General features: G+C 34.0%; 1 pseudogene; it reads left to right on the top strand.

The window, feature by feature from the left end:
* Positions 1 to 2054: 2054 nt before the first annotated feature.
* Positions 2055 to 4856, top strand: LOC118973743 (rho GTPase-activating protein 17-like; annotated as a pseudogene).
* Positions 4857 to 15748: the final 10892 nt, after the last annotated feature.

Genomic DNA, 15748 nt, shown 5'->3' with positions numbered 1-15748 from the left:
GACATATCAATCTATTGTTTTTTATTCTGTTTTTTTCATTTATTGATGCCTCATATCAAATTAGTAATTTATTACACACATTTCAAGTTGAAATGAATCTAAATTGGGAGAAAAAGAAGAAAAAGTAAAATAAGTTGAGTAAGGTTAGTACACATTGTGCATGAGCTAAGGTTCTGTGCTTTTGCTGGAAGAGGCCCACTTTCAGTCAAAGTTTTTATATAGCAGCTAAGAGCCACACAATTATACAGGTCAGTGAACTTGTAAGATAAAGCACAAACCAGGATATTTTTAGACAACCCTGAAAAGCATTACAAAACCTAGTGACATCTAAAAAAGAAAATAGTACTGTAAGATAAGCTTATATGATAAATGCTCTTATATTACAAAATTATAGTAATATATTACAAAATAATCGTCTAAAGTATTCACACCATATCCAAGCAGAGCTAAGTCTAAACGTTCTATAGTGAATCAATGTGTTGAGATTCAACTACCTGATTCTGTTTAATTTTATAAAAGTTAAGCATACTTGGTTATCTCCTTTTACCTTTGAAATTTTTCTCATGCATCTGTTATTGGAGATGTGAACAAATTCAAAAACTAGATCTATTCTTTGTTCTCAAATAATAGGTTATTTTTATCAAAGATAACTATGTAATTTCTTCATAGGATACCAACTGATTCATGCTTTTTGATAATCAAAGATCATTATTTACACAACTGTAATATTTTTTTTTTGCACTGAGTAACTGATGTAAGGATGTAATTGTTCATCCTGTCTGTGATAAAATCCATCAAAGTTGCCTGTGATTTGAAAAAAAATGATGTTAAACTTTTGACGTGATTTACCTGTATCAAAATTGTTACAAAAATTTGTTCAAGATATTTAATTTAAAGAAAATACTCTACAAAACTATGCCAGATTTGTAGGTAAAAGTCTCAAATAATGAAAGTATCATGTTATTTTTCAATAAAAATTGATGATGTTAGCATGTGGTATATGAATTCACAATTAGCATGATTGGTGAGAGAACCAGTAAAAAATGCTGCCTAGAAAATATTTTCCAGGATGCCTCTCTTCTTTGATGTGAATTAATAATTTATTCTTTTTCTATACAGACTTTCTCAATTTAACTGTTCATTTCTCATTCTTGAAGGATTCTGACTGATAAATTATTTTCCAGTAACCTTGATTCCTCAGCAATGCTGAATTGGCAAAATATAAACAAACTCTAAATATTTTTCAAATTTGTACCTATATCATTGCCTGCTATATAAATTCAGGTTGTATGAAGCACATTTACTATGCTGCTACATACTGACTATTCAAACTCCTTGTAACATAATGAGAGAAAAACTAAAACTATTAAGTTCCCTTTGTTTTATGCAGAAAATATAACATTGGTGGCGATAACAGAATAATTACTAAAAACAGGATTAGCTGAAAACTGGTTAATATTGGATAGAGTGCATAGACATTAGTTACATTTCAGATACAAAGCCCTTTAACTTCTATTGTAGTATTGATGTTTTACTTTTATACTGTATATGGAGAGTATGTATGGAATGGTTTCAAAAGGGACTTTAAATAATAAATACATTTGTATTTAGGTAATACATATTTCACTATTTCCCTTCCTAAAAAGACAAGTTACTTTCAAAGTTACACTTCAGTGATAACCAAGTTAAAATTAAAATATTCTTTTAGAAATGGCAATAAAATGGCTGTATGAGTATTTCTTGCAAGAAAAAACAGTGCATTCTAAAAAGAATTTTTCCTACAAAGATTCAAACCATATGAATATGACATATTTATGTTTGAATTCAATCAATTTCAAAACCAAGTAATATATATATATGTATATATATTCCATGTGTTTCCACACTTCCACATTTCACTTGATGTAAAGACCATGCCTCCACAAAATGCATGCAGCTGACATAATGATGAAGCCAAATTCAACTTGTAGATCCTGCCAGAGAGCGATTTTAAGTAAGAGAGCAAAAATGGAAACATCAAGAAGGAAGTAGAGCTGTATCACTGGAAGTGACAAATGATCTGGCCACTGGAAGTGACAAATGAGCTGGCAAGGGGAGCCACTGCTGTTGGGTCCAAGTCCCTAAGTCCAAGCCACCACTGCTGCAGTGAAGGTCAGCTGCATGAAGCAGCCAGCCAACCAGTGGACGAGACTGAGAAAACAAGTCTTCCGTAAACATCTGTTATAGCTCAAGCTTCACATGGACTGGGGCAGTCAATGTGCCACTGTTCCCACAAGCACCTCATAGTGCTTCCAGGGCCAGCATGACTATGGTGCCAGAGGAGGCAAAGAAAAAGAACGTTAATATATCTCACCAGGAATGTGCAAGAAGCATCAGCTGAACTAGAAGACTTTCTCTTGGGGAAGTTCTGCACATATGTAGAGAATGATATGAATCAACTGACTCTAGCCAGGTGGAGAAAGACAAGTATCCAATGATTTCACTCATCTGTGAAGTATAAGAACAAAGAAAAAACTGAAGGAACAAAACAGCAGCAGATTCAAAGAAGCCAAGAATGGACTAACAGTTACCAAAGGGAAAGGGACTGGGGAGGATGGGTGGGAAGGGAGGGATAAGGGGGAAAAATGGGCATTACGATTAGCACACGTAATGTAATGGGGGGGACACAGGAAAGGCAGTATAGCACCAAGAAGATAAGTATTGATCCTATAGAATCTTATTACGCTGATGGACAGTGACTGTAATGGGGTATGTGGGGGGTACTTCATAATAAGGGGAGTCTGGTAACCATAATTTTCAAGTAATTGTACATTAATGATATAAAAAAATCAACTGACTCTAGAAATCTCTTGGCATCAAGTCTTTGTTCAGGAAAAGATTGTGGACTTTTATATGGCATAGCAGAGAGAGATCTCTAAACATCCAGAAGCAGAGGAAACAGCTTGCTAAATAGGTGTTAGACTGGGATTCTGTCAGAGCCAGATGGACCTAAACTCACAAATATTCAGGAATCAATTTTCCAGGGCTTTCAACAAAAATAGATACCTTAAAGAACAAAATGGATAGAGCTAGAAGAGTGCAGGTATCAATTTGTAGCAGACATGTGCTATTATATGGCTAAAGAAGGGCTGTATAGCACATTCTTTGTTTCATAAACCCAAGCAGATTACTATAGATAAACATTACCAGTCTCAGGAATGGCCCTCCCTGAAAAGTGAGCTGATTAAGGTAAGTTGGTGGAAAAACCAGCTTTGAGAATCTTTTGAAAGAATATTTTAGGTAAGTCTTTAGCCTGTGTCATGCTGCTCCTGGAGACCAACATGAAGGAAAATAACATTTTTTTTATTAAGGTGTCATTGATATACAATCTTGTGAAGGTTTCACATGAGCAGCATTGTGGTTACTACATTCACCCATATTATCAAGTCCCCCCCCCACACCCCACTGCAGTCACTGTCCATCAGCATAGTAAGATGCTATAGAGTCATAGAGTCATTACTTGCCTTAACTGTGCTATACTATCTTCCCTGTGACCCCCATATACTATGTGTGTTAATCATAATACCCCTTAATCCCCTTCTCCCTCCCTCCCACTCACTTCCCTCTGATAACTGCTAGTTTCTTCTTGAAGTCTGTGAGTCTGCTGCTGTTTTGTTCCTTCAGTTTTGCTTCATTGTTATACTCCACGAATGAGGGAAATCATTTGGTACTTGTCTTTCTCTGCCTGACTTGTTTCACTGAACATAATACCCTCTAGCTCCATCCATGTTGCTGTAAATGGTAGGATTTGTTTTCTTCTTATGGCTGAATAATATTCCATGTTTATATACCACCTCTTCTTTATCCATTCATCTACTGATGGATACTCAGGTTACTTCCATATCTTGGATATTGTAAATTGTGCTGTGATAAACATAAGGGTGCATATGACTTTTTGAATCTGGGATCTTGTTTTCTTTGGGTAAATTCCTAGGAGTGGAGTTCCTAGGTAGGAAAAGAACATCTTTTAAATTGGGGCTGGGGCCAAGAAACTGAAAGCTACCTTAGATTATTCTGCTTCTTAGCTAGATGAGTTCTACTCAGGCTTCCATGCTGTAGCAGTTGCTTTAAAGTCTTAATTACAGAAATTACCTGAAATTTTGACGACTTTTAATCTGTATGAATAATGAACACAAATTGAAATTGTGCAGCTTTAAAATAGAAGGCACTTAGATTTAGAGAAAGCATGCCAGAAGTTGCCACCACAAAAGTTTGTTAACGTTAGGCACTTAAGTTCCTTGCAGAGCTTACTCATGCCAGCAGCATTAGTAAGATGCTCCTGGCAACACTGTGATCATTTTAATACCTAACTTGGTGCCAATGAAAGAATACTTGCTGAGATGTCTCTATCCACATCCATGCACATGGTTAAAATGGTTGAATTCATCCAGCATGAAGTGATTCTTTCCTGAAAAAAGGTAAAATGTAATGTATCAGAAACATTTGTACCTCTCACCACCAAAATTGAATCACTCATCGCACACTGGGAATGACTTTAACCAGGGGACCCTGGAGAAGAAGTGACCTGCCAATATGGTAGTAATGGAAATGAACTTGATTAAGAAGAAGAGTTTCAGATGTGAAGTTTGAGGACTTCTAGGGTGGCACTCTTAAGAACATATATCTCCTACTTTCCTGCTGTCACTCCCTACAGATCACAGCACTTTGGCTTCCGTGGGCCCAGAGCACACTCCCAGAGCACTAAGGCTGAAAGTAGTGTAAGGAATAGGACTGTCCCCAACTCTGTGGACACACCAGAGCAGGAACTGAGCCTGGGCTATAGCAGTCTTCCAAATCCCAAGGGACAATATCTGTAGCTGTACCTACACCCAGAAGAAACTGGAGTCAGACAACTATTGGCTAAAATCAGGCTAAGGCAGCTATTGGCTCCCATCAACTTTCTTCTGGCCCAGCTCACAATTTCTCTGTTCTTAGTATTCATACATTGCTCTAAACTATTAAAAATCCTGGTTCAGCACCCCTGAAACCAGGAAAAACACCTTCTGGCCCTCCTGGAAGCCACAGTTGTCCGAGAATATCTTAGCATTCATCTACTTGCTCACCAGACATTCACCAGACGTCCTCACACTCAGCACACAGGACAGGTTCAAGGCCAGTCCTCCGCTACCTTCCCGCTCTCTGTGCCATGGAGGTACTCCAACAACCTGTTCCCTGTGCAAACTCACAATTGCTGACACAGCCTTAACCTGGAAAAGCCTGTAATATATACCATATTGGGTATCCAGGACCCTCCCAATACCATTGCATTACCCAGTGAGCATGTGCTGGAGTGGCCATCCCATACTTCTCGCTGGAGTTCTGTGCCCCATTTATTCCACCCAAAGAGAACAATCCTGAACTTCTATCTTCTTAGACACAAGCTCTCAGTAACCTTGACCCTATGCAGCTCATTAGCAGAACTTTACCAAGACCAAGACCAGTACCAAAGCCAAGATACAGACCCAGCATTCCTTCGCACCCTCATCCTCCTGATGCCCACTCAGCTAGGGATGGGAACCTCACCTGCACAGCACTGTCAGCTCTCAAAGCAGTAATGGATATATGATCTACTACATTTAGTAAGAACCAAAGTTTCAATATTTCATGACACCAATTCTAGGTTTTCAGAACCACTTGGCAGCATCTTTTCTATATACTCAATAATATACTGGGATAAATGTGAAAGGAGAAAGTAAGAGAGAAACTTTACTGATTCTAACTTTGTTAGTATTTCTTCAAAAGAAAGTACTTTATCATCAGCATACCCCTACATTTTAACATTTGTGAGATGATTGCCATAGATATCATTATAAGTTATCTCTTTAAAATATTTTTACCATATATGTAAGTAAGCACTTGTAACTGGGGTAGCAAAGTCAGCGATGGAGCTTAATGCTACACAGTGAGAGTTCCAAATAACAAAAATAACAAAAAAAAGCCTTCTGTAGACCAGAAAGAAAGTAAAAGTGCTGCCTGGGTGAAGCCCATTCATATGCAGCAAGCAAAGATGGCCTGGCTACATTTTGGTGGATATAGACAATGATACAGACAGCACAACTTCATGAAGAAAGCCACCTCCCAGCTCTCTACCTCTCCTATTCTGGTGACTGGAACAGGAGAAAACAAACATCTACCTTACAGACCAATAGTGAAAAGCTTTCACTAGAGGGAAAAAGAAGACCTTACCATGCAGGGTTCTGCCTTTTTCCCAGCTGGAGGAGAGAATGAAGGCTGACACTTAATGCTGAATGACCTGTCTTGAAAAAGTTAATTTTCTTTAAATGATAAAGAAAGCATGCCAAAACAAAAGCAAAGCAAAACAAAACAAAAAATAACTAGACTAGAAAGACATTGTTGAGATGTATACAGGAAGATTAGCCATGGCTGCTAATTCAGGTAGTACCAACAGCAATTTGAAATGAATAAAAAGCAATATGTTAGCTATTTACTTAATAAAATACACTAAGTCATCTACTTCCTGCTACCCGGATTTTCGTTCTTATATACTAAGAAAGAGATTCCTCTCCTTCATGCTTGCTGTAAAATCATGTATTACGTATGGGTTGACTTGTTGACTTGGCTTTCACTATTTGGTCCTTAGTTGGAAGCAAGGAAAAGCAACTGGGAAGCCTGCAGTCTTTGACTGCTCTGGGTCCATTTCTGCACAACTAATGTTTTGTCTTCCTGGGCTAGTTCCTTCGAAGTTGTGGGTCAGAGTTCTAGTTGTCATATCTGACCTGGCCATTGTTCACATATATATTCAGCCTCTCAGTCCACTTTTTGATCATGCCGTCGTTTGCAAGAAGTTGACCAATTGAAGAAAGGCTAGATTCAGAGCTTTACTACTTGAAGATTGTTTACTTGTGTCTATGTAACTGCATGACAAACTCTTCTTGGCTTTTTTATTGTATCGTTGTGGTAATTATCTCACAAAAGAGCAGCTACACAGAAGTATTTAAAATTTTGTGTAGAATGTAATTGAACAGCATAATGATGACTATAATAAAAACAGTACATTATAGTCCATGTAAGCTTCTTTGGAACCAGGAACCCAATCTTCTCATTCTAGGTAAAAGAACAAATTTAATAAGCCATAAAGTTCAAACTTAGATTCCAAGTAATTTCTTCCTGAAAACAATATGTACCCCATTCTACCTTGCTTTCATCCAAACACAGCAACAAGTATTGCAGTGGCACAGACATCATTTTGATTTGTCAACAATTAATTCAATTCCATACAACTGTCCATGTCATCTCATGTCAATGAATCGAGACTGACATATTCTATCTAGAGCAGAGCTGATATCTTTAATAACTTCTGTCAGAGTTACTGATAAATTTCTTTCAATCTTTTCTCTTTGTATGATTAACACCAATGGTATTGCTCTGATTTTTCCTATTTTAAAAAATGAATCAGTGATTTGAGTGAGTAGAATGTTTGAATAATCAACAGTGTCCTTAGTTTGGATATTGTGCCTGGGTCAGAATTTCCAGACATGGTTATTTGTAGAATAAGGGGTGTCTGTGTACCAACAAACCTTCAAATATTAATCCTAAATTTCATGAGGTATTTTTCTGTGGCAAACAAGACCAAGAACTGGCTACAAATGAAGCAGTATCTGCTAGTGGCACTTAGAGATGCAGGGTTTATTCACAAGACAAAAATATAGGAGTTGTTCACAGCACAAAGTCTGAATCAAAACCTTACATTAACTTGGTTATATATTTCAATCTCTCTTAGTTTCTTTCAGGTGGCATATAGTTGGCCTTTGCCCATGAAGGTTGTTAAATTCAAATTTAAAATTACCAGTTATCTGATCAATAGATTTGCAATAAATTTTTCCTTTTTCTGGGAGGGAATGGCCCTAGCAAAGTCACAGGTTATTTGTTTATGGTCATTTGTCCATATAGTTGCAAATGGTAATCCAGTTGTAATTCCCTAAAGTACTATTTAATGAGAGCAGAACTGGCCAAAAATGTTTATCATGGGGATCTGGTGATGGATGACACATTTAATAGTCTGTAAAATTAAGAGCAGTAACTGTGTTTGTAATAATTTAAAAATTGTGTGTGTGTGTGTGTGTTTTGTTCTAAAAATATAATAAAGATGAAATGAAGGAGAGAAAGGGTCATTACATATACACAATAACCAGAGGCCTATACAAAAAGAGAAAAAATGATCATAACTAACAATGAACAAAACAGGCTTTAAATAAAGGTCTAGGTTTGATGTCTTAAGTGGAAGTACACTACCTGACATCTGCTTATTCTGAAGGTCTTGGGTCAGCTGTGTTCTTAAGATGATGAACTGCTGCTTCTTTAGCACATCTGAGAATCCTCACTTTGAGGTCTTCTGTTGGAGTTTCCTTCCAATTCTGTACAATTTTGAATTGCTTTATTAGTTGTGAAATATAAACCTAAGGATTGACTGAAATGTGCTATACCTGTTGTTAATAGGACCTGATGAAGGTGCTTCCAAGAAGGTTCAAGAGCAGTTTTTCTCTAATGTCTCTTCCAATAAATGAAATATCCTTGCTTAAGATCATGAAGAGGGAAGGTAACATTAATTTGTTGGTGATAGGACAGGGTATAATACATGAGTTCTTTGCAATATTTTGCCACATATGCATAGCAGAACATAGACTAGAATAAAAGATAAAAATCTCTAAATGCATAGACATTATGGTTACCATTTCCTACAGGATAATGGATGTGTCTGTGAGTGAGTGGATTGTATGGCTATTAGGATTAACTGGAATACCCTTGGTCAAAGGAATTCGATAATTTCTGAAAGTTTTACTCATTTTAATTTGGGGATGCAAGGGGTTTTTCAATCTTTCCAGGAGATTGCAGGTAGTAAGGACAGTGTGATTTTTGAGTAAAGTGTAACAGCCTACAGAATCCTTTTATAATATACTGACTTCCATAAAGTATGTGCCTTGATCACATGCTATAAACATTGGAATGCCCCAGGTTGGAGCATAAAATCAAGCACTTTTTAGTGACTTTTTAGCAAAATAATTTTTCAATTGATTCTGAAAACAGATATAAATAAAGTAAAACATATTCAAATTCCACGGAGAGGGAAAATTGTGTTAAATCCATTTCAAGTTGCTCAAACAAACTTTGAGGATTTGTTTCATGGCTGTGTCCCACTTTTTCAGGTTTTCCAGGATCACGTTATTGATAGGTGACACATTACACAAAAACAATCTCAGCTATTTTTTAAAATGTCTCCATCATTGTTGATGAGACATTGTTCATACTATTTGAAATTGTAACCAATTTGTCTATACTATTGATGAGTCCTTTCTTGGAGAAATATTTCTAATATTCACTAGAACTCATCTGGTGCCACCAAGTGGATGACTTGGGAACATGAGAGATTATTCAATGAAGGGTACAATGTGAGAATGAAAAACTGCAGGAGGCTTTAGTCTTGGGGTGGGGGGGTGCCCTATTTTATGGGGACCACAATTGTTTGTGAATTTTTTGCCCTTGAGAATCCCAGCAGATTCTCATAGAGAATATTTGAGAAAGATCTCTTCATGGTACTGGAGGAGGGGAAAAGCAGCTATTGTGAAATATAAGCAGGACCTCAGCAATGACAGAGGCCTATACTCCAAGGGAAAGAACTTCATCAGAATGCAATTCTGAAACCATGTCCAACCTATGGGAAGAGAATTTCTCCTTGCTCCAGACCCTCTAGTCTTCCTGGAGGGAAAACAAACAAACAAAAACAAAACAAAACAGTACCAACATTCTAATCAAAGAACAGGACTTTGAGGAAATAGATTGGGAATTCTACAGTTAGAGAAAGAAGTAGGGCATGAAGAGAAGGTCACGGCCCTGAGACACAGAGCCATTAAAAGACGGATATTAAATCTGAAGTTTATAGAATGCTTCTGCTAATTAATACCGTAGCACCATTCCAACAGAGCTCCAGTTTAGTTACAGCAGATTACAGCTTAAGGAGTTACAAAACAGATGCTTTCCTAGAGCAGCATACAAGAAAGCCCCAGAGCTAAGAAAGGAGACAAAAACAAAATATACCAGGAGAATAAGTTGAAGCTTCTTGTACCTGAAGCTAAAGTAAACACTAGACATATTAACCATTAAATAACACAACCTAAGTACTAGCCAAATTAGCACAACTTCTTAGTAAAGATTCATGTACCTAAGGTCTATAACTGGTCCAGCTTTCATCAAAAAATTAAGAAATATTCCAAAAGGCAAGGAAACACATAGTCTTTACAGATGAAATAAGCATCAGAGCCATATTTGAATATAAAGTAGATATTAAGGTTGTAAGACAAGGAATTAAAAATAACTTTGGCTGCTCCCTCCCTTTGGGAGCAGCCATTTTCTATTTCAGATATTAAAATCTCTTGCGTGGGAAATAAATAAATAAATAAATAAATAAATAAATAAATAACTGATTAATATTATAAAAGCTCTAATAAAGAGAGAACACAATGTGCAAGAACAGAAAGATGGAAAGCTTTGAAAGACTCAAAAGGCAAGGCTCACACAAATAATTTTTAAAAGGCAATGGTAGGAATCAAATAAATACTAATAGAAATGAAGAATGACTTCAGTGGATTTATTGGTAGACTCAACATGGACAGAAAGAATCAGTGAAGAATAAGAAAAATCAAAATAAATTTTATAGACTGAAATACAAAGACAAAACATTGATTTAAAAAACAAAAACAAAAGAAAAAAAGGCATCTGAGAACTGCTTAACAATATCACAAGATATACACGTAAGTAGAATACAAGATATATAAAGAAGGAATGGAGAAAAAGAAATATTTAAAGATACAGTGGCCAAGAGCTTTCCAAAATTAATGACAGAAAACAAACCATCTATCAAGGACGATTAGAGAATATTAAATAGTCAAATATTTAAAATGTTTAAAAATATTAAAAATGCCAGAAATCTATGCCTGGGTATGCTATTTTCAATGCAGAAAACCAAATACACAGAGATAGTCTTAAAAGAAGCCAGGGGTAGGATATGTGACACGTTACTTTAGAGGTACGAGAATAGGAATTGCAGTGAAATTCTTGCACAAAGTATGCAAGCATTGAAGGAGTTAAGTATTTAAAGTGTTGAAAGAAAAATAAAACAAAACTAGAAATCTGTCTCCAGGAAATTATCCTTCAGAAGTGAAAAAATAAAGACTAACTCATATGAATAGGAACAGAATTCCCTTCAGACCTGCCCTGTATGATATGCTAAAAGAAATTCTTTAGGGAAAAGAAAATTTTATTGATCTGACACTGGATCCAAATAAAGGAAGGACACCAGAGAGGGAATAAAGGTAAAACAAAATATTTTATTTTTCTTATTTTTAAATGTTCTAAAAGATAACTTTTTATTAAAATAATAGTACACATTCATTGGGCAATTAGGGCATATGGATAATGAAATGAATGAAAGCAATACTACAAAGCATGGGAGAGAAAGATAGGAATACTCTATTATAAGATACTTGCATTACCTGTGTAGCAATACAGTAGCAGTATGAGTAACAGTATAGTGTTACTGGAAGGTGAATTTATACATAGTTTCAAATTATACATTGTAAACTCTAGAGCAACCACTTAATACTTTTTAAAATAAATATAAAAGATATATATGCTAAGGGAGGAAAGAAATGGGATATTTGATACTCAGTTAAAACCAGAGGGGGCAGAATAAAGGGGAGAGGGAAAACAGTAAAAAATGCATTGAGTAGAACACAGATATAATAGGTATTAATCCAACCAAGTGAATAATCTCTTCAAATAGACATGTTCTAAATACACCAACAAAAGAACAGATGCCAAAGTGAATAAATAATATAAGAACCAACTGTATGTTACAAATAAGAAGCCCACCTTAAATATAAAGACATTGATAAAAGTAAAAAGCCAGAGAATGATATACCATGATAATATGAATTAATTAAAAAAACACTTAAGTACCTTCCTATTCAGTATGTATTTAATATTTACTTTAAAGCTTCATATTACAATAAAAATTCCTCTATTATTGCTATACATTGCCCATTCAGGAACTATAATTACATAACAAATTTATGTAACTAACTGCTACTGGACATTTCTCTTGAGGCTTTGTACATTTTTTAAGAAATTTGAAAACTTTGAATGAAAATAGTCAATATCACTTTTAGGATTTGTGCTGTACTTTTAAAAATCTCACTACCTTATAATCACTTCGGTTTTTATTTAAAGACTAAAAGATACTAATATCGTTTAAGGGAGATGTTTTAAAGAATATTCAATTACTTTTAGATGTAACCCACCAAGTTAATTCTTCTAGGGCTATTTTGACTTAACAATTAAGATATTATAAGAATACTGAGAAGGAAAAATAAAGCTGTATGTACAATGCATTGAACACTAGTGTTCACATTCTATTTTAATATATCTTAAATCAGTTTTATGCTAATAACAGATTACATGCCTGATGCAGAATATAATGTGTTTTATTCAAAGGTGAATTAAAATGCATACTAGAGAAATACTGTTCTTCAATTTTAGATATTGACTCTACAAAGGAGGTTTTTGAAGAAAGAGTAAAGGAGAACAAAGCAACTTTTATCAGAATTGATTGATGTTTATCTATTTTTTAATATTTACATCTTTATTTATTTTTAGTTTTTGTGCAACCCATGGCAATTATATTAGGTTGTACTGACTGAGCACTTGACACATGCCTAGTTCTGTGAATCTTTACAAAAGTGTACAGTCTTACAGCTACCACTAAAATTAGGGTATGAGAAATACTGCATTCCAAAAAATTTCTCATGTCCTTTTGTGATAAATCCCTCCACTTTCCTCTAAATCCTGACAACCATTGATCTGCTATCTGTTCCTGAACTGGAAAGAATACCATATAAATGAAATTATATTATATGTAGCTTTTTGAGACTACATACTTTCACTTAGCAAAATGTGTGTTTATGATTCATATATATTGTCACATATAGCCATACTCCAATCCTTATTGTGGAAGAATAGTGTTCTATTGTTGGGATTTGGATATATCATAGTTTGTTTATTCATTTCACAGTTGAGGGGCAGCATGTGTAATTATTAATTATTATTAATTATTAGTAATTATTAATAAAGCTTCTAGGTACATTCATGTATAGGTTTGTATTATCATAGGTTTTCACATTTCATGGTCAAATTTCTGGAAGTGTGATTACTGGGTAATATAATGACCATATGTTTAAGTTTATCAGTAGCAACTGAACTTGTTCTGATGGGATGTACAATTTTGCATTTCCCTAACAATATGAGAGTCCTATATCCTTTACCAGTACTTAGTATTGCCTGTATTTTTAAAGATATTCTAATAGGGGTGTTTTAGTTTACTAATGAATAATGATATGAGTATCTTTTAATATGGTTACTTGCCATGCATATTTCTGCTATGGTAAAGTTTGATCAATTTTTTATAATTGGGTAAGTTGTTTACTTACTATTGAGTTTTTAGTGTTTTTATGTATTATGTATATACATGATTTTTCTAAGATAGTTCATTTATAAATATTTTCTCCTAGTTTGTGCTAAAATTTGCATTTTCTTTAAAGTTTTGATTTCAGTGAAGTCCATTTTACCGACTTTATGTTTTATGGATTATGCTTCAAATAAACTAATGTCATGAAAATTTTCCCATATTTTCTTCTAGGAATTTTTATAGTTTTAACTCTTAACTTTAGTTCATTACAATTTAAATTAATTTTTAAATATATTTATATGTAAGTATTTATATGGGTGTCTATTCAGAATTATGTCATTAGTCAGTTTGTTGTACAAATAATGAATAAACCAGAATTTTTACAAATGTTTTCTATGGCAGTATCAGTAAATTTGACTGAATTTTAAATTTGATGAAATGTGATCTTGCATGCTTCTGAAACTGTATTTATTTTAAAATAAATGTAATTATAAATATAAATATATAAATATATAGCTGAATTCAGGAAGAATCTTCTAACTAAAAATATGACATTAATTATGTCAAAGTTTAGGCATAAGAAATATAGTGCTATTTATAATGTAAATATTTGAATACAGATAATACAATTTGTAAAGAACACAATGAAATATAGATATAAATAATAGATAAAATTGCATATCCCAAAGTTAAATTCTGTGTAATTGTAATCTTGAAAAAATTCATCAGGTTGGTTAAGGCTATGCACAGCATATGTATTTGACTACTTAAAATGTTTCATAGTTGGATATCATAGCTAAAAACATTAGTTATATTTTTAAATGATATTCATTTATTTTCTCACTTGAATTTATTAAAATAGAGAAACATGTTAGAATTAATTAGTCTCAGTGAAGCCCACAGAAATCATTTTAGTAAGGTTTTGTTTGTTTCAGCTACACATGGAATATCTCCTATTTGCTTTCTGAGGACAATTATTGCCAAATAAATATTATATCAGTGACATTATATAAGGAAAGTGAAAAAAGTGGCAACAGATGTGCATTATTAAAAACTATTTACATTTGCCTTTAACTTTTTTGTACAACATTTTTCTGACTGATTTATTTAAATGGTTACTTTGAATAAAATGATTATGAATTTGTATAGTCACAGCAGATAACTATGAATTATATTTATTCTAAATGTATCCTACTAACTAAATACTGAAGTGTTTTGGTTCTTTCAAAAGATCTCAGTGTTATTCTCTAACACATTTACATATATATTATCTTGATGAAGATAGATTCATATAACATCTCAGCTATCAGGATGTCTCCAGAGTGCACCAGTAGTTTTATAATGTCAGCTCCTGAGTATTACTTGTGAAAGTGCAGCAGCGCAGTAAAGCATCGAACTGGCCTTTTGGCAATCACTGGAGTATTACATTTTAAAGGTCAGATGTCCGTGATTATTTCACTTGAGCCACTTTGTTGGGAGAAGGGAGCTGAGTCACTCACATCTTGTTCAGATTTTCCTTAATGGTTCAAAAGTTAAAGGAAAGAAACATGGAAATACAAAGTGAAAAATCTAAACATCAAAAATGGAAGAAAAATTGCTTATCACAACACTATAGTTTATAAATATGAGTACTAGGTGTTAAAAATAGGAAATGATATAAACAATTTGTTTGATTACAATATAAATATGATACTCATTAAAAATTTTATATAGTTATCCTAAATAACTAGTTGTAAAAATAATAGCATCAGTATTTTTTCTTTATCTTATTCTATAGCTATATATTTTCTACATACATTTTGACTTGTACTTTCTATTCTCACCTTCACATAGGATTCTATCTGATTAACTTCTACTTCATTAGCTCTGTTAACTTGCCACAATTGTCCCTCAAAAAATTCCTGGAAGTACATTTTGAGATCCACCCACCATGAAAACATTAGTCTTCCATGAAATCATGATTAAGAGATATGACATATAAATCCGCTAGGCATCTATTTATATGTATAATATTCTAAATTAATCTTGTAGAAAATAGTTCCATATAATTTAAAAAATATCCTTGAGAAACAATGATATCATTACCCCTAACAATTCTCACTTTACATGATCTATAGTACAGCTACATGACAATGACCAACACCAATATGTGGGACCCCCAAATAAGTAGGGGCATATCCCCATGTATTTATGTGAAACAAGAAAATAAGTAATTTTTTTAGAATCTATTAG

The sequence above is a fragment of the Manis javanica genome, chromosome 8 (genome assembly GCF_040802235.1).
Source record: "Manis javanica isolate MJ-LG chromosome 8, MJ_LKY, whole genome shotgun sequence".
NCBI lineage: Eukaryota > Metazoa > Chordata > Mammalia > Pholidota > Manidae > Manis > Manis javanica.
Note: the sequence above shows the minus strand (reverse complement) of the source record. Positions and strands in the feature narration are given on the sequence as shown.